General features: G+C 39.0%; 1 protein-coding gene across 8 annotated transcripts in view; it reads left to right on the top strand.

Moving 5' to 3' along the window:
- Positions 1–2,286: 2,286 nt before the first annotated feature.
- Positions 2,287–23,654, top strand: part of CYRIA (CYFIP related Rac1 interactor A) — a 57,798-nt gene continuing 36,430 nt past the window's right edge. Inside the window, exons 1-4 of one of the 8 annotated variants that reach the window (XM_068678633.1) lie at positions 2,287–2,484; positions 13,447–13,597; positions 18,837–18,887; positions 20,705–20,773. The gene's annotated coding sequence lies outside the window, so the exon portion shown is untranslated. The remainder of the gene's footprint in view (positions 2,485–13,446; positions 13,598–18,836; positions 18,888–20,704; positions 20,774–23,654) is intronic. The other 7 variants (XM_068678638.1, XM_068678632.1, XM_068678631.1 and 4 more) reach the window with 7 other exon arrangements.

Raw genomic sequence — 23,654 nt, 5'->3', positions numbered from 1 at the left:
GACTGTAGTGGGAGTTTAGACACCTGACCGATGTCTAAGATCATGTAAGTGTCTGCATACCTAATTTTAGAGGTACAATTTACCTGCCTAAATGCAAGCACATCCTTAAATCAAAAAAAAAGTTTAGGGTGTTTGAGGTACTGGCATGCAGCTGGTAGATATGAGATGGAACTTTGTAAGAATTTTGCACCTTTTCTGAGCAAAAGCTGGGCACTATATAAGACACCTCGTAGAGTCCAAATGATAAGAAAGAGCTTTATTTAGGAATCTGAATCCTACCAAATGTGTCCCAAATTGAATTTGTCTCACATCTGCATTGGCATAGCAGTTTCACACAGATAGTTACTGTGGTATTGCCAATACACAAGTAGCTGACTAAACAATTAATTCCTGGTCTGTAACGTCATTGTCCAAAGTTGAGAATCTGAAATCTATCACTCAACTGCCGTTCCCCCTAAAGGCTGTTCAACTTCAGTCTTACGGCAGTATATGACGCTAAAGCTGGGTAGATGTTCTACAGCTCATTTCATCAATATATAACAGTCCCTTTGTTTTGACAGAATTTAAAAGTTGGACATATCTAATTCCTAAATACTATCAGCATCCAGAATCAAAATATTCTTCTGGCTAAGTTCCAGCTGCATTCAGTGCAGGCATTCTGAGAGCATATGTAACACACACTAACAGAACGGGAGTATTTACCAGTGGTGGTAGACAGCTATTTCTTTTTGTAACAGCAACCAGTTAAAGACGTGTCCATTATACAGTGGTCAGAACACATGCCCCAGAAAAATAAGCAAGGAAAAGGGTTGCTAGCTGTGAATCTGAGGTTCAGTTCTCTCTCCTGGTTCAAGTTTTCCACGTGACTGTTCTTCCTGCTTGAAAGTGGAGCAATGCTTTTTACTTTTTTTAAAAGGTACTTTTGAGACTTGCGGATAAAAAAATGCAAGCCAGCAGTTTAGTGTTCCACTAAGCCGGGTGCTGTAAGGATAGCTGTATTAAATACGTGCCGCTGTAACAAAGACTAAGCCTTTTAATAGACCAGTTCTGTCCCTTGAATTATTTTCTGACAAGAAAATTTGGAATTTTCAGACCAAAAGAGAACAGTTCAAGGATATCTGACCACAGCCTGGGTAAAGACAACAAGTTTGGGCATGTAAGTGTTGCTGCTCTGCTGACTTGGTGTGAAAGGCCAGAGGTTCAAGTCAGCAGCAGATCCTACATGCTCGCAGCTCTACCAAGCCACTCTGCTCCACAACACTGCAAAACTTGCCTTGTTCAAGAGCATCACACCTGCTCAGTGCACAGAGGCCCTTTTTCTCTGACACATTTTCCCAAAGCTGTGAACCCTGGGTGCACTGACAATGGTGTTACAATGGCTTTGTGGTCAGCCTTGCAGCGTCTCACATCTACAGAGCTCAGTAAGCAAAACCCCGATGTGAAGAATAAATAACCTGGTATTTCTATACTGTACTTCCAATAGTTACTTGTAGGAGATTTTTTTTTTCTTTCTTCCTGTAAATGACTCATAGACTGGCTTTTGGGGAAGGGGGAAACCAAGCATCGCATAGCCACTTTTACAACTTTAACCTTACTTAACCCTCCAAACAGTAAGAGGAAGTACAAAGTATTTTCACGAGCTGTGAATGGACTCAGATCTGGTTTTGACATCTTGAGGAAGTACTGCCTTCTGCGAAGTCAGAAATGCACACACACACACACACACACAAAATGTCTTTGCAGCCCAGCTGAACTCAAGCATTCACACACACAACAAGAGTCAAAAGCCCACAAAGGAGAAGGGGACGGGCTGGCAACTGTGAGAAACGGGGCAGAATTGGGTACAAACAGGGCAGATTTGGGTCGAAATGGAGCGGTTTGGGGTCGATACGGGGCTGATTTGGGTCGAAACAGGGCTGATTTGGGTCAAAGCCGCTGTCGCTGAGAGGAAGAGGGCGGGTGGGGGCCGCTCCTCAGTGGCTTCAGGGGTGACACCGCCGGGTGTCCCTGCCCTTCTGGGCTGGGCTGGGGGGTACGTGTGGAGCACGAATCTCCCCGGGTGAGGTCTGTGCAGAGGCAGGGTGCCCCCCTCACCCTCCTTCTCCCTCTTCTCCTGATCTCAAACCGCGCCGCCTCCTCTGCCCCCGCGCCCTGCCGCCCCTTCCCCACCCTCCACTGGGGGGGAAGGCTTCATCCTCTTTTCCTCCTCCCTCTTGTGACCCTACACAGCCCGGTGGGGAGACATTGAGGGGCTCACAGCCCTCCTTCAGCAGCGGGAGGCGGGTCCGGGGGGGGGGAACCGCGCCCGGCCGGGGCCGGCGGCTGGCGGCAGCCGCACGCAGCCACCGCGGGGCGGGCCTGCGAGTGTGGCGCGGGGCTGGGCTGGGCTGGGCCGGGCCGGGCTGGGCCGCGCCGCCGGCTGTCTCTGAGGCTCGGGGGATGGACGAGGGTCCCCGCAGCGGCCAGCGGCGACGGGCAGCTCAGGTAAGGCGGCTCGGGGGCTGCGGCTGGCCGCCGGTGGGGGAAGGCGGCGCCCCGTTCTCTGGGGGGGAAAAGATTGGGGGAGTAAGGGGGAGGGAAGGGAGAAGCCGCCCCCGCAGCGCCCTGCTGGGAGACGGGAGGCTCTGCAGCCCCTGCGTTGTTTTGTGGTGGTTTTATTTTTATCTTTCTCATCTCAGATCGGGGGTTGCCTTCCTCCTCGCCGCCGCCCTTGTGCCCCACTCCCTCAGCCCAGCTCCCTGCGGCCGCCCCCCGTTCCCTGCCCTCCTGCTGCCAGCCTCGGGGGGCAGAGGGGTGGGGGGGCTGCCGGCGGGGAGGCGGCCAACTGTTGCCTCAAAAAGCACCGGCTCCAGCGGCCTCCAGTGGGGTTACGGGGCACCAGGGCCACGCTTTGCTTTCCCTTCCCCCGTGGTAAAACGTTTTTCTGGTAGATCTTAGCCTCAGCTCGGGGAGAGGCTTTTTTTCCTCGGCCCCAAAAGGACCATGCCTGAGCTCTCATCGCTGCCTCAGCCCCTAAAGGAGCTCCTATTTCTTCCTCAGGGACCCCCATCACGCCGGGGTGCTGTGGGCACCTGGCTCCCTGTGGGCCCAGGTGCCAGGATGAGCTGTAACGGGGCTGAGGGTATCAATCAATCAATCAATCAATCAATCAAATAAAAAGGCTGTAGCCCTTCTCTGGATTAAGTATGCCCTTGCTCGAGGTTGGAGACAAGGGGGGTTCAAATTCACAACTTCGGTTATTAGGGAAAACTTTCAGCTGCTGGAGATGGTTGGATGCAGAGTGCTGTGAGCACTGTTTCTAGAAGGATGTGCCATTGTGAAGGCTAGGCATGAGAGAGAGCAGATGGAAAACATGTTCTGCAATGTTAAATTCATCTCATCGTTTGAATCTCTGAACAGACACCACACAAGCATTTCTGCCTTTTTTTTTTTTTTTTTTTCCCCCTAACTTAATTTCAAGACAGTTAAGCTTCGGACTTATTTATCTGGGTTTTGTTCTGCTAAGGCCCTGGTAATGTATGATGCCAGTGTATAAAATCAAATGTTCCATAATTCACCAGAAGCACTTTTAACTTCCCATTCTTTCAGCATTGTTGCTAATAACTTGCTGAGGGTTGTGATGTGTGTTGGTTTCCAGCCTGTTCTGGTAGTCCTTGATTTCCATACAGACAATCTTTGCACTCTGTTTTTGTTTACCAGCTCCTAAGGGCAGTTTGTGTGTGCATGTGGAAAAGGAAAATTGAGGGGGATAGGGATGTTTTTGCTTTGCTTTCCTTCTCCTATTCTTGCCATCTGCAAGGTCAGAAAAAAAATAAAAATGACTTTGACTGTGAACGCTTAGGTGGGGAGATCTGGAATGAAATGCAGTTGTGACAGGAGGTTGCCTTGTGGGCAAAGAATTTTACATGCTCAGCATTGGTCTACAAAAATACCCCAACTCATATTACACAGAGAACTAAGTTGATACTTCCCTTTTCTCAGTTATGCTAAGTTTTATATCTTTTTTAAGATATAAAGAAAAATTATACATTGGCAAGGCTGTTTTATTATTTTTTTTAGGGAATAAATTTTGTCATTTCTCATGTTGGATTCTTCTTTCTGCATTCTTGTAAACCACCCCTCCACACACGAGGCCTGAAATAAAAGCAAACAAATCATAAAGTTAAACAACTCACAAAATGTTTTAATGAAATTACAGACTGAGACTAGCATAAAGGGTTTAATTTAAATTTATAAAAAGCATAGAGTAGCAACTAAGAATAAGATTCTTCAGCTGCATTTTGAACCACTGTAGTATAATGTATCTGATCATTAAGGTTTCACTTGAAACTATAAACTATGGCAAGTATAAGAGAGGCTTTCTGAATTATTCGCATGGTTTCTTAATGACTGTCCATTATTTTACTGTATACTGCTCTGTACTTTTTCACTACTCTCATCTACTGTTTTGCAGTCACATATGCCTGTGAACTAGTTCTTTATTAAAAACAGAAAATAAGCAAGTCACAAGTCATTAAAAAGGCAACGTATGCCAGTAATTAGAATAAAAAATACTTGGTTAATTCACAGAGGAAAAATGGTGAAGATCTTGGGTACTACTATATAGTTACTGTCAGCAGATGTCATTTTGCCATAGTAGTGAGCCTGTTAGTGAATTTTACAGTGCTGGGAAGATAATTCATTGTTAGTGTGCTTAGCTTGTCTTCATGACATAATTTTTGACACTGTTTTGTCAGCCTAAAATATCTTGTCCTCAGCACTATGGTAGTCTCACAGACGTCAGGGATTTGCATGTGCAGTGTGTTGCAGATTTACATGGGTTACATGTTATACAAAATGAGTGATGAAAATGTATATAAAAATACTAGACATTATTTAGATGAATAACAATTCTACCTTAACAGAAACTATATAACAGAAACTGTAGGTGTACAGATACTATAAATAAGACGTCCTGAATTGATTATATGTATTTCCAAATAACCTTTTAATTGGAGTTTTTAGAGAAACTGTAAAATAGTTTTGTGGAATCACATTCTTTAGTACTAGGTGCAGTAGCACATTAACTTGATCATTCAGTTCACATTTTATACAAAACAGAAAAATAATATTCTAAATCCAAAACCTGTATACAATCCAGACATCATTAGGTCTCCTATTAAATCCTTGGAAACAAACTTACTATGTCAATGCAAGTTATAGTATCAGTGGGCAGAGGAATATGCATAGTAATAGTATGTATCAATTTGAAGGAGCCAAAACCTCATAGTATTTCCTGTGTACTGAATTCAGTATGTATTTGGATCTGTTTCAGTATTATCAATCATTCTTTTAGCAGTGCCTTCTACTTACGTTATCTATGAATGCAAAGCAGTAACATTAAATCTGAGAAAACAGTTTGAGAAGCATGAATTACAATATTTAAAATACGGGACAGCTTGAGAGCTGCAAAAAATGGAGTCATAAATTTGAATTTTGCTGTTTAAATTAAAATTGTAATAGAAGCTGCTATGCATTCATGTATGAATAATGATGAGAGCAATGTGAATGATGGGAGTTGTATAGGTCCTAATTCTTGTGAAGTACACATTTTACCGTTCCTCTGCTTTCACAGAATTCCAATCTACACTTGCAATTAAAATGAAATACATGTGTCTTATTTTCCATCTCTATATACTGTTTGATACAAGTTCTTGATTTGGTAGCAGTAGTGGCTTGTACCTGAAAAATAGCAGATACAGGACAAATATCTTGTAGGATGCATATGAACTAGGGCAGCAGTGACACACAGGTGCTTAAAAGATTTGTATTTATTATTATGGATTTAAAATGTTTAGAAATAGTCTTATGAGTCTTCACATCTTCCATACCTTACAGACTTAGTTCAAGAATAATTAACTTTGCTCACCACCAGCTGAAATATTCTTACCTACTTTACCAACTTGTCCATAGACTGCGTAACTAGTGAGCTATGGGAACTTTCTGTGAATTTTGCCCTATTTTTTTTTCCCTGTCAATGATAATACTTACAAAGGAAGGCCTGTTTGAAGTGGAATATACAAGTTGATTTTTAAAATCATGGATTAGATAAATGGCAGTGCAAAAGATGAAGCTAATGCCTAAGTCTGAGAGTTATTTTTTAAATAAATCTGTGTAAGGAATTTGTCAAGGTTGTAAAATGTGAAAAATTAATTTTGAAGGTTCCACTAGCAATGCAACTTGTGATGTTATTTATGTCTATCACTACTGCCACTCTTTCTTTGTCAGAGTTTTGAGTTAATAAATGTGATTCATAAACTTGTCGCCCTCAGATCTGTTGAACAGCATTGACATGTCATGGGAGGTGTCATATATGGAACATGGAATGGAATATATTGGGATGTTGCGTTTGGTCACGTGTTTATCTGTGGTGCGCTCTGAAAGATTGAGTCATATCTGGGCATTGGAGTTTTCACAATTTAATAATGCTCTGGAGGTAGTTCGGTGTTTTTAAAGGGGTCTGTGGACTTATGCTGACATTTTAGATAACAGCTGTTCTGCACTGTCCTATAGCTCTCTGATACGCATGGGCTTTACTTAAAATTTAAGTAGCTATTAGAAGCCTTTTATTTATATATGTATGTATAATATATGATATTTTGGAGGAAAAATCTTCTCCCTGTTGAATTGCAGCCTGAATTCATAAATTATTTGAGTGGCCTATTTTACAATTAGATGCCTCAAAGCCAACTATGGTGTTCTTAAAACTCATTTCTGAAAGCACGCTGCTGTCTGTGTTTTTACTGTAGGGAAAATTAGGTACACTGAGCTACACGTCTGCATCCATCCAGCACTGTTACCCCCGTGACTGTTCTGGAGACTGGCATCTCTCTTGTGCCTAACTGCCTTTGGCATCCTTAAACAGGAATGATCTTCCTGGATTTGAAAACCTTGTTTTGCTTATAAATAAATAAGAAGTGTAAACTATTTATTCAAACTCAAGGAAGAAATGTTTGCAATGATGTTTCTCTCTCCCTCTTCTCTTTATATTCAATGGTGCATTAGTTGCATCAATTACCCATGAAGTGGAAAGCTTGTTTCTATGTCCCCTTTTCAGCTTGAAGTAACTTAAGCTCACATCTCTCTCTTCCCAGGAAAGTACAACAGTCAGCATCTCATAAACTGTCCCATAGTGGTAGGAAATGTTTATTTCACCTGCAATTGTGTTACTTGGGAAAAAAAAAAATAATTAGGCCAAAGGGAGAGCAACTCCTGCCCTGTGTGATCAAGACATTCGTCTGAGGTGAGGGAAATCTGATCGCTGTCGGTGTTTCATTCTTTCATCCAGTAAATATTCTTCAGTTTCATACCTTCACTGGGAATGGTCTGGGAGAAACTAGTCCGTTGGCTAGGGCAGTGCCCTGTCAAATGGAGGTGTGGTTGTGAGCCAGCATTTTAGCTTGAAGAGAGCATACCACCCAGCACTTCCTCCGTGGTTGCTTTACTGATGCTCTTGAATTGCTAAATGGTGCTCGGGGGTGTGCTCTCGTCTTCTCATCCAGAACTTCAAAATTGTGTGACTCCTTCCCTCATCTCTTTGTGAAAGGGATGTCTTTGTATTTTCCTCCCGGGGAGGCTTGAAGGTTTTAAAACCCTTCTTAATAACATAGGCATCTCTTGAGCTTCCAGGATAATGCTGTTTAAGGTATCTACTTCTCAGCATTGTTTCCTATTAGGTTAGAGGGCTTCCTGCTTACTATCCCGGTTACTTTAAGTTCCTAGCTCAAATTATTATAGCCATCTTCAGAATTTTCATGGGAATGCATTGTTGTGCTTTTATTCTCATATGAAGTGGTAAATCTAAAAGTGTAAATTTCTTGGGGGATGAAGTCCAGAATTTGGCAAGAGTGGACTGCAGTTACCTTCCAAAGAACAACTTTATTTGGGGGTTAGGACACAATTGGAGCATGGCTTGGTTGAATTGCCCGACACAGGCATCATGTCCTATTCCAGATGCCCTGCGACTTCCACTGTGTCTGTGCTTTGCTGGCAGATGCAAGATGTGCAAAGACCCATGTCCTGCCTGGAGTAATGTCTGCAGGAAATGCAGGGGGGCCTAAGTTGGTGCTGAGAACTTAGAACAGCTGGTTCTAGTATACAACTGAACTGAACCCAGTAGTTTACCAATATTTCTGTTGTTTAGGCTGAATGTATTTAGGGTGAGAAGTGTGGGGAAGAGGTGTTTTTCTTACTTCTCAAAGGCGTTTCAAAGAAAACCAACTTTCTGTTTTACTTTCTGTATTGCTAATGTATTTGGTACATAGCCTGATCATCCTCATTTTTTTAATTTTGCAGCAACCCCATATTAATTCTGGGAGGTTAGCTTGAGTTAATGGCTTTCTGGGAGGGGAGCAGAAAGTACATCTTTGGGTTTCTCTCATGCATATTAATGGCGGTATGGACCTGTGGGGCAGAAATTCATTACTGTTAGCTGGTACGGAAATGCTGAGTGATGGTGCCACTGATGGAGCTGGATTGGTTTTGGAGAATAAGGAAAACTCTCTCTGGTAACTGATCCGTATGATCTTATCTCAAGTAAATTGGCTCCAGAATTGTGTTTAAATAGCCATCAGAAGAGATGTGCAGTGGTATTTATCATTTGGTTTGTTATTTGGTACAGACGATTTGCTGTTCCTAATTTTTGGGGGAGGTTCTTCTAATGCTGTGGAAATTGGAGGAGGGGAAACAGTTATGGTAATATTTCTCTGAGTTGTTCAACCCTCTTTATATTTTAGAAGGCTAGATTGTTAAATTTGTTATGCTTCATTTCCAAGAAGAGTCTTGATTTTTTTATCAGTTGCAATTTTTCCCACCCACATACACATAGTCTGACTTCTTTTACTGAATGGTTTGATAATTTTATGATGTTTTGCTTGAAGGATCATCTGTAGACTGCTGGTGACTCCTTTAGATAGGGATTTCATGATGGATGTGGGCATCTTTGGAAGTTTCTGGAAATAAGACTTCAGTCATCTCCCTAATAACTGATTGGGTTTTTCATGGCAGCAGAGGAAATAGGAGCTGATACTTTGCAACTGTTTTTCCTATGTTTTTATTATTAAAGCATAAATACCCTGTAGGACTGGAACACTTTCCTCACCCTCTCAGAAGACTGTATTACAGCAGAGCGCTGTAATATCAATTACTGTGGGAACGGTTTGCGAGTCCAAATGAGATCATGATTGGGAAGCTGGAAAATGAGTCTCTCTTAAAATGTGTTTCATGCTCTGAATACATGAAAGATTTTGTTGGGAATGCAATACTTAGGTCTACAGGGTTTATATTTTTAATTAGAGAAGGTGTTAAAAAAATCCACTTACTGTTTTGTCTGAACACCTCTTGTACTCAAGAGGAAAATAGAAAATAATTCCTGATCTTGAAGTATTATGGGGATATGCTGCATGCAAAACAGATTTGTAGTTCTACAACTAGATAATCTTACTCCTTTTATTGGTTTTTGTATCCAGAAGACATTGACAGAGCATACATATTAGAGGCCTTAGAAGTATAGATAATCTTCTTGTCCATTTTTATTACATGAGGCAAAAAATATTGTGGTCTGACTACTTACGCCTGTGTTTAACTGAGGTTTTGATTCATTATGGCACAGACAGTATCATGTTGTCCTTTACTGAACCAAAAGTAAATCCGCCTAAAAAATCCCCTTTTGTTCTGCTGCTGAGGAACACTGTGGGCTGCCAAATCCTGGCAGTCTGACTCACCACAATCGTAATAAAGTGTTTGTACTTTTGCAATTGCAGTTATTCAGTGCTTTCTAATTTATTTATAAGGCAAAGGGACACCTACAGGTTAAAGTACTACTTTTTAAAGAAATATCCCTTGTTTATACTGAAATAACATTTGTCAAAAGAGAGTTAAAGACCCACTGGTAAAACTTGAAAGCTTCCCAGGAGCAAATCATAATCTTTACCGATAACAAATATAGAGAGATATATATATTTAATTAATTTAATTTTCCATGTAATAGCAATGTTAGACTTCAAAAAATGGTGGGATTATTTTAAACTACTTCCAGAGCTCTGCTGTTTTGGCCATCTAATCTGACCCGATAATGATCTGATAAGTGGGAAGACTGTTTCCTTCCTTTAAAAAAAAAAAAAATGCTTTGAGGACAGAGACTCTGACCCGGCCAGTGCTTATCTGTGTTTTAACTTTGATGCGTGGGTTGCAACCCAGCAAGCGTAACTCATGTAATTGAATTCAGTTGTTTGCAGGATGAGTCCCAAAGCAGTCGAATATTAAGTTGCAGCGCTCAAATAAAACGTTGAATGACTGCGCATCAGCAGCTGAGGAAAATCAAGGTGGCTCTTGGTCAATGATAGGTACCTGTACGGCCGACAGATAAGTACCCAGTTCCACGCAAGGTGTCTGCAGGTACCCTGCAGGTCATTGTGTGTATGTACATACATTATGTGTGGTCTGGCTGATGTGCCTGACTGCCTGTCGTTGGAGAGGAAATGGGAATTCTTCCAGTGTCATGGTCCCATCACCTGTGCATGCTAAGGAAAAGGCTTTCTTGTCTCTTGATTCTTTAGCTTTTTATAGGTAGGAGTCCCCTCATACGATTTAGGGGTTTAACTGTTGAGGCAGAAACAATGGTTTCTTTCTTGCTATTGATAAAAGAACAACAAGGCTTTTATTCCTTTTTGCCTGATACATGGGGAATTTTCTATATCATTTACCTTTCCCGAGTTTTGAGCTAATGACATTCTGACAGTTTTCTTGAAAAGGCCAAGCTGTGGTAAGTCAGATTGTTTGTAACTTTCTCTGACTGTCTTGTAGACCACAGCTTGGTGCTGAACAAAAAATAAACTCCCACGGCGCTGGGAGTGGGTGCTGGGCACTGAGGCAGCATGCAACTGGCAGAGAAATATATGCAGCAGAAAGTACTATAGTTCACAGGAATGCATTTTAATTGCTGCTCTGAGTCATACTATCACTACAGCTGCTTCCAAAAGAAGAGATTCGTATCTAGCGATAGGCCATTCACATAAAGAAAGAAGATGTTAGATAAGCAAATACAAATATGTTACATGCCCTTTCTCCTTTGGTTTTCAGTAAGTTCTCTAGTACAGCAGGCATGAAATATTTTGTGACATAATTATATACGTGGTAAGTGCCTGCCAACTGATTCATGGTATTCCTCTTCCAGGGTGTGTGTTCTGATTCCACCAAGGTAGGCACAAGCACGTAGTCTTCCAGCTTTGAGCTTCTTGATTCACGTGGCAATGCAGTCCTGCTCGTGGTGCTGACTTCCTTTCTCCTTTTTTTTTTTGCCCATAAAAGGAGAAAAGTGCTGCCATATGACTTGTTTTAGAGCGGATCTCAAAGGGAAACAGGGGGGAGGTTACTCAGGTAGCTATTTCTTGCACTAACTCTTCCACATGGTGCTAGACATTCTGCTGTCTGCGTTTAATTTGATATAACTGTCAGAGTATGTGGTAGTACTTCCTTCAACTGACATTGAAGTAAAACATTTCATTCTTAGAATAACTTTTTTTTTCTTTTCTGCTACATGGACGAGAGATTCTGAAGGGAGGCTGGATATAAACGAATTTGGAATAAAGAAAAAAAAATACCAGTTCTCTAGGATTAGGCTGTCCTCCAAACCTGCAGAAACTTTCCTGCTGGTGATTAAAAGAATGACTGTGTGTGGTATTCTCCCATCTTGTGCCAGTGACTGTAGATATGCAGGGTAAGTTTAGTGCTTAATGTTGCACTGTTAAAAAGTTTCTTCTCCAGTTTTCAAGAAAACAGAATATTCAGGTGATCCTTTGAAGGCTTGCCCAGAAATCAAACCTGGAAGTCTCAGTGCTTTCCATGACTGGGGGCCTTGTGCCCACTTGCTCTGCAGTCTTACAGTGTCTTTCAGTGTACAGCAAAGCACGAGTCTCCTGGCTTTCTTTTGATGCACTCTGACAAAAAGCATAGTTCTCACATTGGTGAGAGTCACATTTTTTCCACAGAGTGAAGACAATTAACAGCTCTAAATAAGTGCCACCCGGCTTCTACCATGGCTTAACGGGTAGAGTTCAACTGGTTTATGTTTCAGCATCTAAGTGTGCAGCCAGCACCAGGACAGTCTTAATCTGTCAGATCCAACCATGCTCGCTGCTGATGTCCTGAACATACTTTCAAAACCATCTCCACGTCAATCCACAGTAATGATGAATTTGGTTTTAGTCAGTCTTCTACATTCCCTACTTACTGACGCTATGAAACAATGTGACTTGGAGGCATACAAATTAGCTGTCTCTCTTCCAGCTCAATCTAACATAACAGGTTTTAGAATGATAGCAGAATGGATCTACCTTTGGAAACCAGACTTTTTTTTTTTTTTTTTCTTAAGCAACTGTGAAAAGTAAAGATCTTTCATGCAAGAATTTACTTTCATATGAAATGAAGTATTTTGTCAGGGAGTCCAAAGGAAACCGGAGAAAACTGAGATGACAGTATTGACCAGTTATTTCCTAGCTTCATCTTTTTCTAGTGACACCGTATGTATTCTGGGCAGCGTGTCAGAGAAAACAGAAAAAGGACCATAGTAATTCAGGATCTACAGTCGTATTTTCGCTTTCCAACAAGCTGGTTTGTTACTTTTTTTTTTTTTTTTTCCACATCAGAACTAGGATTTAGGCCAAAATCTGTGCAAAACATATGCCTGTCTCATGCCAGCAATGTTATTGTTGCTGAGAGTTAAGAAGTTTGTTACTTCACTTATGTGGGAGGGCATTTGTATTTTATTTTTTGGTTGTTTTTTGTTGGCAGATCTGTTAGTTTTCTCGTTAACTGGAGTTAACATCTTTATGCATGTGCTCATGTCACTTTTTTGAAAGACAGAAATTGCACATATAATTCAAGGGGCTACGATTAAAGTACTCCCAGGCAAATGTGGGTACAAGAGTTCACTGGCTGGGACTGGTACACTGGGCAAGGGACAAGGCAGCATTGTTTGATATTTTAATTTTTCAGAGCTCAGTGGACCAGATTGGCAGCCGATATTCCAACAGTTATCAATGGCAGGTTGAGGTTTTGCAGAATAATATGCAGTTTTGTCAATACCATTACATTTTAAGGCTATTTCAAGGTAAGCCTTGGAGAAGCATGTATTGAGATAACTTATAGGTATGCATTTGTGAAAGGAGTATATGTTTTTATACTCAGTTTTAATTTTTCTAATTTTTCATTACCCTGTGACACTACATAATCATTTACATCTATACAAAGTTTAAGAGACAGTAATTCTTCCTAAGTATAAAATTTGGATCCAGTGTAGCTATATTTTCCTTTGGAAAAAAATTATATGCCTTTGTTTTGTGCACAAAGACTTGTTACTTGTATCCATTTTTGTGAAAATTAAGTGTAAATTCTTTTGATTTGTGTTAGCAGGAAAAGTAAGTAAGTCAGGATTTCTGATTTAGAAGAAATTTGTGAAGACACGGACGAGTTTGTGAATTACAAGAAGAAGAAAAAAAAAAAAAAAACGCTAACCTTTTAAAGTATTTTAATTTTGGCCTTGCCCACCACCCTGATGCAGGTAAAGTTTGGGGAAGAGTCTTATCTGCTGTACATTGGCTACTTGTCACTAGTGCTGTGCCCACTTCATACCAGCTGACAGTCTGGTCCAGTGTAATACTGACAGCAATCCAGGCTTGCTAAAAAGAAGAAGTCAGATCCCAGATGTTCATCTTCTGTCTATCTGAATACACTAGAAGAATTCTAAATCCTAAGAGAGTACAAATTTGCACCAACATCCTCGATTAGGATGTGTTATTAAGGCTAGAAGCTCTTGTGCCTGGAAAAGGTGACCTGTTAATTCTGAAATGCATTGGCTACTTATGGAATTCACTTCTTAAAATGATATTCTCCAGAAGCAACTGGGAACTATAATCATGATACATGTTTATAGTAGGAACTAAATAAGGAATGGATATGGCATGCAACTGTCTGTACTGTTACAAATTTAGTACTGTTCGTGACACAGTTTTGTCTTGTGCCAACTAACACTCTCCCACATTATGCCCAAGCATAGTTCTGGGGTTAGTATAGACTGTGGACGATTTCCAAAAGGCTGTCTGGATCTGGCCATGCTGTTTTGGAGGGACAGGATTTTAGTTGTCCAGCCACAAGCTATACCATGCTAGCTGCTGCCAAGCCCAGAGTGTGGCCATTTGCCCTGCTCTATTTTATTTTTTATTATATATGCAGCTGCAGATCCTGCTTTTCAGGAAGCTGGGATTCAGGAGCATATTTGAGAATGCAAAGGCAGGACTCTCTTTGTGTGCTTAGAAGGGTTGAGAAAAAAAAATCAATCAAATCTGAAGGTAAGAATCTGTGTCTAGAAAGCTGGAAAAATAATCCTGAGCAACTTAAAATCATAGAATAATTAAGTTTCACATTGTGCGTATGAGAAAAACCCCAGGGAATACACAGGCAATTAGCCATTTTGAAAGTTCTATTAAAAATATATTTATTTATGAAGAATAATGGTCTGGCATTTTAAATCGAAATGAGTAAAATAAAAGTAAACAGATGTCGTCTACAGTGTCCTCTGACCAGAGGACATGTATACTGTAAGTGTAAAACTTATCCCTTTCCTAAGTTTTGCCTTCTGTTATCCAAAGTAACAGTAGCAACCTGCTAACAACAGGTATGATCTTTAGGTTTCCCCTGAGGAGTCTGTCTCAAGCAAATATTTCAACCCTCTTTAATTGTCTTATTGCCTCCTGTCAGGGAGATCTAAGTCTAACTTTATATTTTGCCAAAACTGGTGGGTTGATTTTTTTATTTTTTTTAAAGCAGCATTAAAGCTATTAGCAACCTAATGTCAGTTGGGCCAGGGTCTCTTTAGACAACTTAGGGGTTGAATCCGGTCTGTGGAGCACTTCCATCTGTCTCCCAGCCTCTTCAGTAGGGGATGAGGGAGGAATAGCTGTATGGGCAGCACAGGCTGTCTGCTGAATCAGGCATGTGTCCCTCTGTCTGGGAATGGCCTCACAATCAGAAACCAGGTCCTGGGCCACAGGGAGAGTGCTGGGATGAGTGGTGGATTGGGCTGGGGATACTGGGTGCAGTGGGTGACCGGGTTTGTGTGTAAAGGGAGCCAAAACCAAGAGCAGGTGCCACTGAAGTTGAAATTCAGCAAGAACTGCCCTGAACGCAAGAGTCCAGATTTAACATCTCTCTCTCTCTCTCTCTCTCTCTCTCTCTCTCTCTCTCTCTCATCTTCCTGCATAATATTTAAATAGTACCTGCTTGGTACTAAAAAATTCAACAAGCCTTTGTTTTTCACTGTATACATCAATCAGTGTGTTCTGCTACTTCTCTTTTTTCCCTGTATCTTAAATTGAAATAAAGATTCATAACTTCATTTTGTAACATGTGTCTTCTTGAGTAAATGAGTTCTAAAATGTGGAATAATGTTGTAGTTGCATTGTTATAATTTAGAGATTGGCCTCTATTACACATCACATCTTGCTTAACTCTAGTTTCGCATTTAGTTTGTTCTGTGATGCAACGTCACTTGACTCTTTATTTGCAGGTAGAATTAACTTGCCCTCTCTGCTATAAATGCTTTCTTGAATACTGATCATACAGCCTTAATTATTTCTTACACAGCAGGAAACGTTCAAAGTAGCAGCTGTGTTATGCCTTAGGTTTGAGTTGGTGGTGGGCTGCGACGGCCCAAATCCCTGGGTGTATAATAAGCTTTACTGCCAGCAGGCCCCCCAGCCGACTGCTCTGAGGGTGCGGAACTGACTCCCATGCTTCATTTTATAAATGCCTTTTAAAGAGGGATAAGTGGACTTACTAGGTGTTACCGAAGCAGTAACAGAATTGTCTCTTCTACACTAATCTCTGATGGTTTTCCTCCTTGTTGACATCCTTCCTTTAAAGCTGCTTTAAGGGTTGGATTTTTTGCTGAGGTTTCCAGAGTAAGCAGCAGCGTGTGTATTTGCTTCTGCCCGTTTTCATTATGCTGGTGTTTTCCTTGCTGAAAGGTGCCTTTCCTTTCTCCCTGACACAAGAATTCTCAGTTGCTCATAAATGTGTTTGTTCACCCCCTGTCTGGGTCACAGTGTCGTAGGGAGTATACTGGTATTTAGTTATTTTATAAACATTTTAAAGTGTTGACCCTCTTGATTCCTCTGGCTCTCCTGTGGAAGACTGATATCAATCTTTGCTTATCTAAACTTTTAAAGGAATATTATATTAAAGGCCAAGATCTGAAAACTGGAAGCTCTTTCGGTCAGTGTAGTTTATCTTCTCTCTCCCATGGCACTTGCTTTCCTGCTCAATGGCATCTCACTCAGGCCACATGTTTTACCTCAGTAAACTTGCCTCCCAGGCCATCCAGGCATTTATTGCTAGCTGAACAAGAAGAGCCTCCTGGCATCTGGTCCTTGTCTCTTTTAAATGCCTGTTTCATCCCCCTTGATCGTATCAGCTTTACTAAACTGGGCTGGCATTATTTTACATGCCATTTGGATTTATATATAAATATGTATATATATATATGTGTGTGTATATATAAAAATATATACACACATTGTTTAAATTTGAAAGACATTTGGATATCCAGAATTAGTTTTTTAAAAGATTAAAAGACTTCTACAAGGCAATGTACAGTTTTTTAAAAAACAAATCCACTGTCAGCTGGTAGCTAGGTTGTGTTAGGTTTATACAGAAACAAGTATTCTGTGGAAGTAGCAATATTTGTGTAGTTTCATGATTCTGCTATGCTGGAGCTACTTCTTTATAGTTGCTGGGTTTTGTTGCCAAAACCTAGTTTTTTCTATATAAAAATGTGCAGGACTCCCTAAGTAACTGTGCTAGTCGACTTCCCAGCCAGTCTGCTTTCTGTGAATATACTTTACACCTGTTAAAGGAGAGTTTACTCTTGCCCACACTGTTCATTTTTGTCCAAAAAAAGACAAGTTACATAATAAAACAAGTCAGTCAAGCATCAACAAATGGAAACAAACAATATAATTCAAGAAAATACTTATTTACCTTTCTGTAGGTCTACATTAGATTTCAAAGTTTTCATTTAGCATCACTAATACTATTATAGAAGGCTCATGTGATATGAACATGGAGATTTTTTAAAATAATCTAAATACATTATTTTACAAGATACAAATTCTAAAGTTTCTGTCAAATATATTTTAACTTTTGTGCTTGCATCATGGCATTCAAACAACTTCATTTTTTTATAGCAGTTCTTTATTCCATAGAGTTACAGACTGGATTTTTTCTGTCCCATTTGCAATCTGTTTAAAGGTTTCCAGCAATTCTTTGCCATAATTAAACATGTAAGACTGATTCTATAGTTTGAAGCTTTGTAGCCTATTTTAATTTAAAACTCTCAAAAAGAGGTGGAAATTTCATAACTTTTCTAGTGCCCTTACTGAGGTATTTTTAGTTCTGTTTTCTTTCTTTTGATATTAGATTATGAATTCAATTAAACTGCATTGCCTCTGGCTTCAATGACTGAAAATTTCTGATCTTTTCAAATTGATTAACTTTTCCTGATTATGGATCAAATAAATACAGTTCTGCAGATGCCCACTTTGGTATGAGATTTTTAATGGATTAATTAATTTATTTAAAGTTAAAAGCATCGAAAATACTAAAATGCTTTCCTCCCCTTTCTCAAACTGATTTAGGGTCTTTTTTATCGGTTGTGAGCACCCTCCAAAAACAGTTAATATGTGTCAGAATAGTCTGTGCTGGATTTGCTAAACTCCTTTTTTTTTTCTTTTTTTCTTGTTGAAAAGCATCAAGTTTCACAGGCCTTTTTCTTTACTTGCACTAATATTTTGTTGTTTTTGTTTTTTTTTTTTTTTCTTAATATTTCCATTCATTCTGTTCTACCATCTTTACTTTCTCTCATTCATTGTAATAAATCTGCTTTGTTTCAGTTTAAAATGAATCTTAGTGCACTGTTGCTTGACCACTCTTTCTAGTTATTAACCAGCTATTAATCCTTAATTACATGAAATTAGGAAAATACCTTAGTAGCACTAAGACACTTAGTAGCTTGGGAGTTAACATGGTGCTGTAAGTGGAATACCCTCTTCGAAGCTTTCCCACTGATACTCATTTAATTAGTGCTGAGGTTACTGAATCTTTCAGATTTGTCATTTGTGATGGGTCAAGAGGGAAGTGGTGATAGTTTGATGCATCTTTAATTAGTAAATGTTGTAGAAAAGTGTGGTAGCTAGTCCTTTGTTTTCCAGGACTGGAGGGTCAAAAATTGTCTGTTGCTATTTCACTACTCTGTAAGAAATCAATAGTTTTCTGGGTTCTGTGGGGGTGTTTCCAGTCCTTTTTCCATCCCTCTCTTGCCTGTTCTCTGATGCCTCTCTCTTGGCTTCTTTCCCACGAGTAGTGAAGTTAAAACATTTGAAAGGTTTTATCAATTCCTTTTCTTCAATTCTTTGTAACTCTCCATAGAGACAGTTAAAGCTGCTGAGAGCCTAGTCAAATTTAACTCTACAGGAGCTTCCTAAGCTGGGTCTGAACTTTCCCTTGCTATTCTAACCATGGGAACAGTAGTTCACTATCCTGGTGCACTGTACTATGAGATAATTGACCTTTTACTTTGGGCATAATGCACAAGAGAAGATACCTTGCAGCAGTAATCATAGCTTTTTAAAAATGGGAAATTACTATAATGTTTTGAAGGCGTTTTGGTAACTTTTCTGATTTTTACTTAGTAATCAAAGCTTGGATTAATAACAATTCTTTCAAAAAAATTTTAAAATTCACAGATTGCAGTCTCTCTCTAATTATCAGGAAGGCTCTGAATCATCTTCAGCAAGGTAAGAATCAACTCATGTACTTTTCATCTTGCACAGAACAGCTGTCTAGCAGATTCAGATGTCATAAATAATAAATGAATACTCAGCCTCCCTTGAATGATGTCCTGTGATACAGTTTTACCATTGCACCTAACTGACGCTTTCAAAATGCTATGTGGGCACAATATTCTCGCCCTAGGGTTTGTGTTTTCTTTTCTTATAGAACAAAAGCTGTAAATTCTCCTTCCCATGTACTTTTTTTCACTTATGCTACTGTTTGTTTTGAGTCATCTCACTGTTACTGTGACATGTGTTTTTTTTTTTGTTTAGACTTTGGGGCAAAATTGGCCTATATGGAAAATAGGATTTGTTCTCATCCCTTCTGAAGTCCTAATACCACAATTATTTAGGTCTTCCACTGCTCCTTTTTTTTTTTTTTTTTTTTTTAAATCTTGACCACATTCCCAGAAAACTGTCTCAAAATTAAATTCTAAACACCCTCCATTGCTACAGAACTAGAGAATTTGTAGCCAGCAGCAAAATAAAGTGATGCTGAAAATAGACTTTTTTCCCTAGAGAAAGGGAGTTCCCTGACTTGACCAGCTACTAATTGGTATAAAGGTTTGTTTACTCAGAGGAGTTATTCCTAATTAGTTCCCTATGTGGGTGCTCTACTTGAGAAATTAGTGTTTCATTCTGATTTAATTCAATCTGCTTTTATAAGAATTGTTACAATTTGTAGTGAGGGACTTATTTTTAGAAAAAAAAATCTGTGCCATATCACTCCCTGATTTTCAAAAGAGAATTTCTCTTCAGGAAGTGATTAAACATGCTTACTTTTTTGAAATTAAATGAATAAAAATTCATAGTCAGATTAGGCCCAGTTCCTAGTCATATCTTTATAAGTACAGCACCAGAAACCATGGGATTTTCAGAGCCCAAACTTAAATGAACTGATTTATGGACCTGATGACTTAACCTCTGTTTCTCCATAGTCATGAGAACAGTGAAACAGAATATTTGTGAAGAGTGTTTGTGGAGCCAAATTAGCAATTCTGAGGATATGGTTGAAAAAGAAGTTCACTTCCAATATTTTATTTAGGAGATTTATTTCTCTTAAGTTGATTTAACTTTGTTCTTGGAGCAAACATGCATCATTGTAAGTTCTTTGACTTAGAGAGTTGTAGAAGTGATACAACAGCCATATCTTAAGAACAAGTCTACCTGTGGATTCTTATAAAGGACCTGGTTGGTCTACTTGCATTTCTCTTAGCTTCCCCCACACACTTTGAGAATGAAATTATCACTGTTAAGCATTTCAGTTTCATTCTTTATTTTAGAAGTTTCAGAAGACAGGAAACTTAATTTGTGAACTTAGAATCAGTTTCACCAGACTTCTTTCAATGTAAACACTGTTTTAAATAAATATAGCTGTTGTAATAAGTAGCTATTATAATGTTTTGGAAATGTGTTTACCCTTTCATTATTTAAATGTTATTTCTTTTCATTCTTAATGCAATACATATCGGTACCAGTGAACGGCTGTGCAATCTTGGCGATGCTTAATAGGAAAATTAAATTTAATTTGTAATGTAGAATTATATGGGATGAAAAATCAGTTTAAATATCTGACCATTTCAATCCAGTGGGATTTTTTTGAATTCAGTTACTTTAAAATTTCTTGGATGCTCCAAACTTCACTTTTAAAAGACTCATTTTCAGTTTTCATTTGATACAATCTGGTGTATTTGCTTCCAAGCAAAAAAAGTTTTAACTGAAATCTGAAAGTGGAAAAGCACAATGATCCCATGTGTAATCTTAAATGTTTTTCGTGACAGACGGACGTTGAATGTTTAGCATCAACACTTCGGATTTTTGAATGTGAATTGGAACCACTCTATTTCTAGGTAAGACATAAGTAAGTGTTTGTGTTAAGTATCTCCTTAATTTTGCACTGATTATGAGAAAGCTAAAGAATGCAATATGCTAGACTTCACTGTGTATATAGAGTGTTTATCTTTGTTGATTGAGTCCACTTTTATTTGAGATTGAATAAGAGGTCAGTTATCCTAAACTTTTATTTTCCTGAGAGAAACTGCATTAGCAACTCTACATGGTCTAACTATGTATAGGATTTAATTTTGTGATTGAGTAAGTAGTTTGGTTAACTTGTTGCTGTAAAATATGGTGGTTCAGTTCTGTCTGCCCTTTCTGTTGCATCAACACCTGTATCCATCTTTGTGCTGATTTAGGGAATTTGCTGCTGAAACTCTGTAGGATTTTAAAGACATATTGGAAGGTTTTCTGACAGGTTAGGCCTCTGGATCAGCATGCTGTGGAATCCAACAAGTACTGGTGTTTACACAAGGAAATCAGTGCCAGTACTTGTGGCAACAAATTGTTGTATCAGCTTTACTGTGTCTTTAAACCTCTTGCTTACTCTGCTCCAAGAACAAATTTGATGCATGAGAAATAAGATGAAGGATTTGTGAACAGCTTTTGGAACTTTGGAGACTTCAGTATCTGGGGAGGAAGTAGAAGGTGATAGCATAGAACTAGAAGGCTTTAATAGGTACATGTAATTACAACAGTTGTCCCTGGAGATTGCCTTCTTCCTCATAGTGAAATACTGGAGGTCATGCCAATTTGGCTGCTAGTATTTACCACATAGATTATAAGGATGAGAATGGAAAACTCAGTGTAACACTTAGCTGACACTAACTTGGCCATATGCTATGATTTCTGAGCCCGAAGGCTACAAGTTGCAGGAAATGGTTCTATTGGTTCTGACCCTAACACGCTGCTGGTTGCCAGCCCTTTCTAGGCTGTTGGGAAATGCGAAGCAGACATGACATTTGAGCTGTGCTGTTGCAGCATGTAACACTTAAAATCTTAAAATCTTAAAGAGACTAATATCTTAATTTGTTAAGGGAATTAAGGCCCTGTGAGATGCTAGCTTTTATCCAGTGGTTTCTAGGAGAGAAGGAAATCATGAAATATGGAGAGGAATCTTGAAGCTGGCCCTGCTTTAGTGAATTCTGTCATTAGTTAGCTGCTGTGAGAGTCATCCAGCAAGGGATGCTGCAGGCAGGTGACCACAAAGACTTCAATTTGTTGTAAGTAAAAAAACAAGCCCAACATGGCAGCAGTCTGACTGGCAATTTATCAAAGCAGGTTTGCAGTTCCCAAGTGACCCCAGGAATCTCAATGGCAGTCTATCAAAGTAAAAGTATTTGCTAATCATGTGGATGTTTGTTCAAAAGAAACAAAGCCACTTGCAGAGGACTTTGGAAAGTTTAGATTCATTAATTTAAGACCACAAAGGTTTCTGCTGAAAGTGGAACCAGTGTAGTTGAAAACCAGCAGTATTCCTGTTTTGTTTCACTAAATGGTTGAACAAACCCAGGTCCAAGAGACGAGGTGGATATAAGGGGTAGAAGGAAAGTTAGTTAAGATTGAAGGCTATAATCCTAACCTTGATTAACTTCTGCAGTGTAAGTAATTATTCTTTTCTACCTTGTAAGCTAATGAAGTGACGCTTGAAAGGATTACAGACTAAATCAGTGAAGTGTCTGTGTGTATTTTGTTTTTACGCTTTTTTTTCCTTTGAAGGGCCTTCCATCATTCTATTCTATTAAAGTCAAGTGGAATTTAAAATAAGAATTATGTATATGATATATATATATATATGCATATATATATACATATGTATATGATATACCTATTACATCTTATAAAGATTGAATGGGCCCTAAGTTTGAATTTAAATTGTTGGTTTTTTTTAGTTGAAGAAGAGTTTACTGAACTGGATATGAGAGGGTCTCAAAAATGAATGCTCTTCATGGTCTTATCCGTCCTAGTAGAGGGGGACTGAGATGAACTGAAGCACAGGGCAAGGAGATCTTAAGAGACAGGAAAACTGAAAAGAAAGAATAAAGGGAAAAATGGTAGGAAAGCTAATGAAGACTCCAACATGTTAGAAGAAACAGGAAATGATAAGAAACAAGGAATGTAAAATAAAGAAATGGAGATTTACTGAATGAAGGATTTTTTTCTTTAAATCTAGTCCATAGAAGGTTAATCTTTACTACAATGTAGTTCATTGTTTTTATTAATTCCCTTGCTAGGAGCTACAACTGATAGGAAAAAAAAAATTGGTAATCTCTTTATTAGCTGAAGAAGTCCTATTTTTTTGCTATTAGAAACCTATTGCAGATATAATGATTTTTTTTTTTTTTCAAAACATGCCATTATTAACCTTAAAGATTGTCTGTGGCAAAAGACAATGACAAAACATGGGCTGTAGAAACATCTAAACACTTTTCCCTAAAATAAGTTTCTTAAAATAAAACCATATAACAACAGCAAGCCAAAAAGAATTTTTAAATATTAATGCAGCAGAAGTAGTTCTTTGTATCTTTGTGGTAATAGCTGTGAGCTGTCTGAGCTGTGCTGGAAGTCTTGCATGATAAGATTTTCCACGTCTCTTAGCACAAAGAGGAAGATCGAGTCTCTTACGCTGTTTTTAAAATGATCCATATCCCTTAGAAAAGTTTCCAAATGTATGACTTGAAATACTGTTCTAATTCTCCAGAATCAGATTAAACGTTTGTATAACTGAAATACACACAAATGTTTTTGTGTGTATATTGTGTGAATATTCATGTGTATGGTGATCTAATAACATTTTCCAAATGACCTTAGAGGTCAGTAGAACATGGAGTGGGAAGAGAGTAAACTAGTTTTCAGTTTCCTGTTTTCAAAGAATACATAACATTAATTAAATAG

The sequence above is a fragment of the Anas acuta genome, chromosome 3, assembly GCF_963932015.1.
Source record: "Anas acuta chromosome 3, bAnaAcu1.1, whole genome shotgun sequence".
In the NCBI taxonomy this organism is placed as follows: domain Eukaryota; kingdom Metazoa; phylum Chordata; class Aves; order Anseriformes; family Anatidae; genus Anas; species Anas acuta.
The sequence above is the reverse complement of the archived record's forward strand: the minus strand, read 5'-3'. Positions and strand labels throughout refer to the sequence as shown.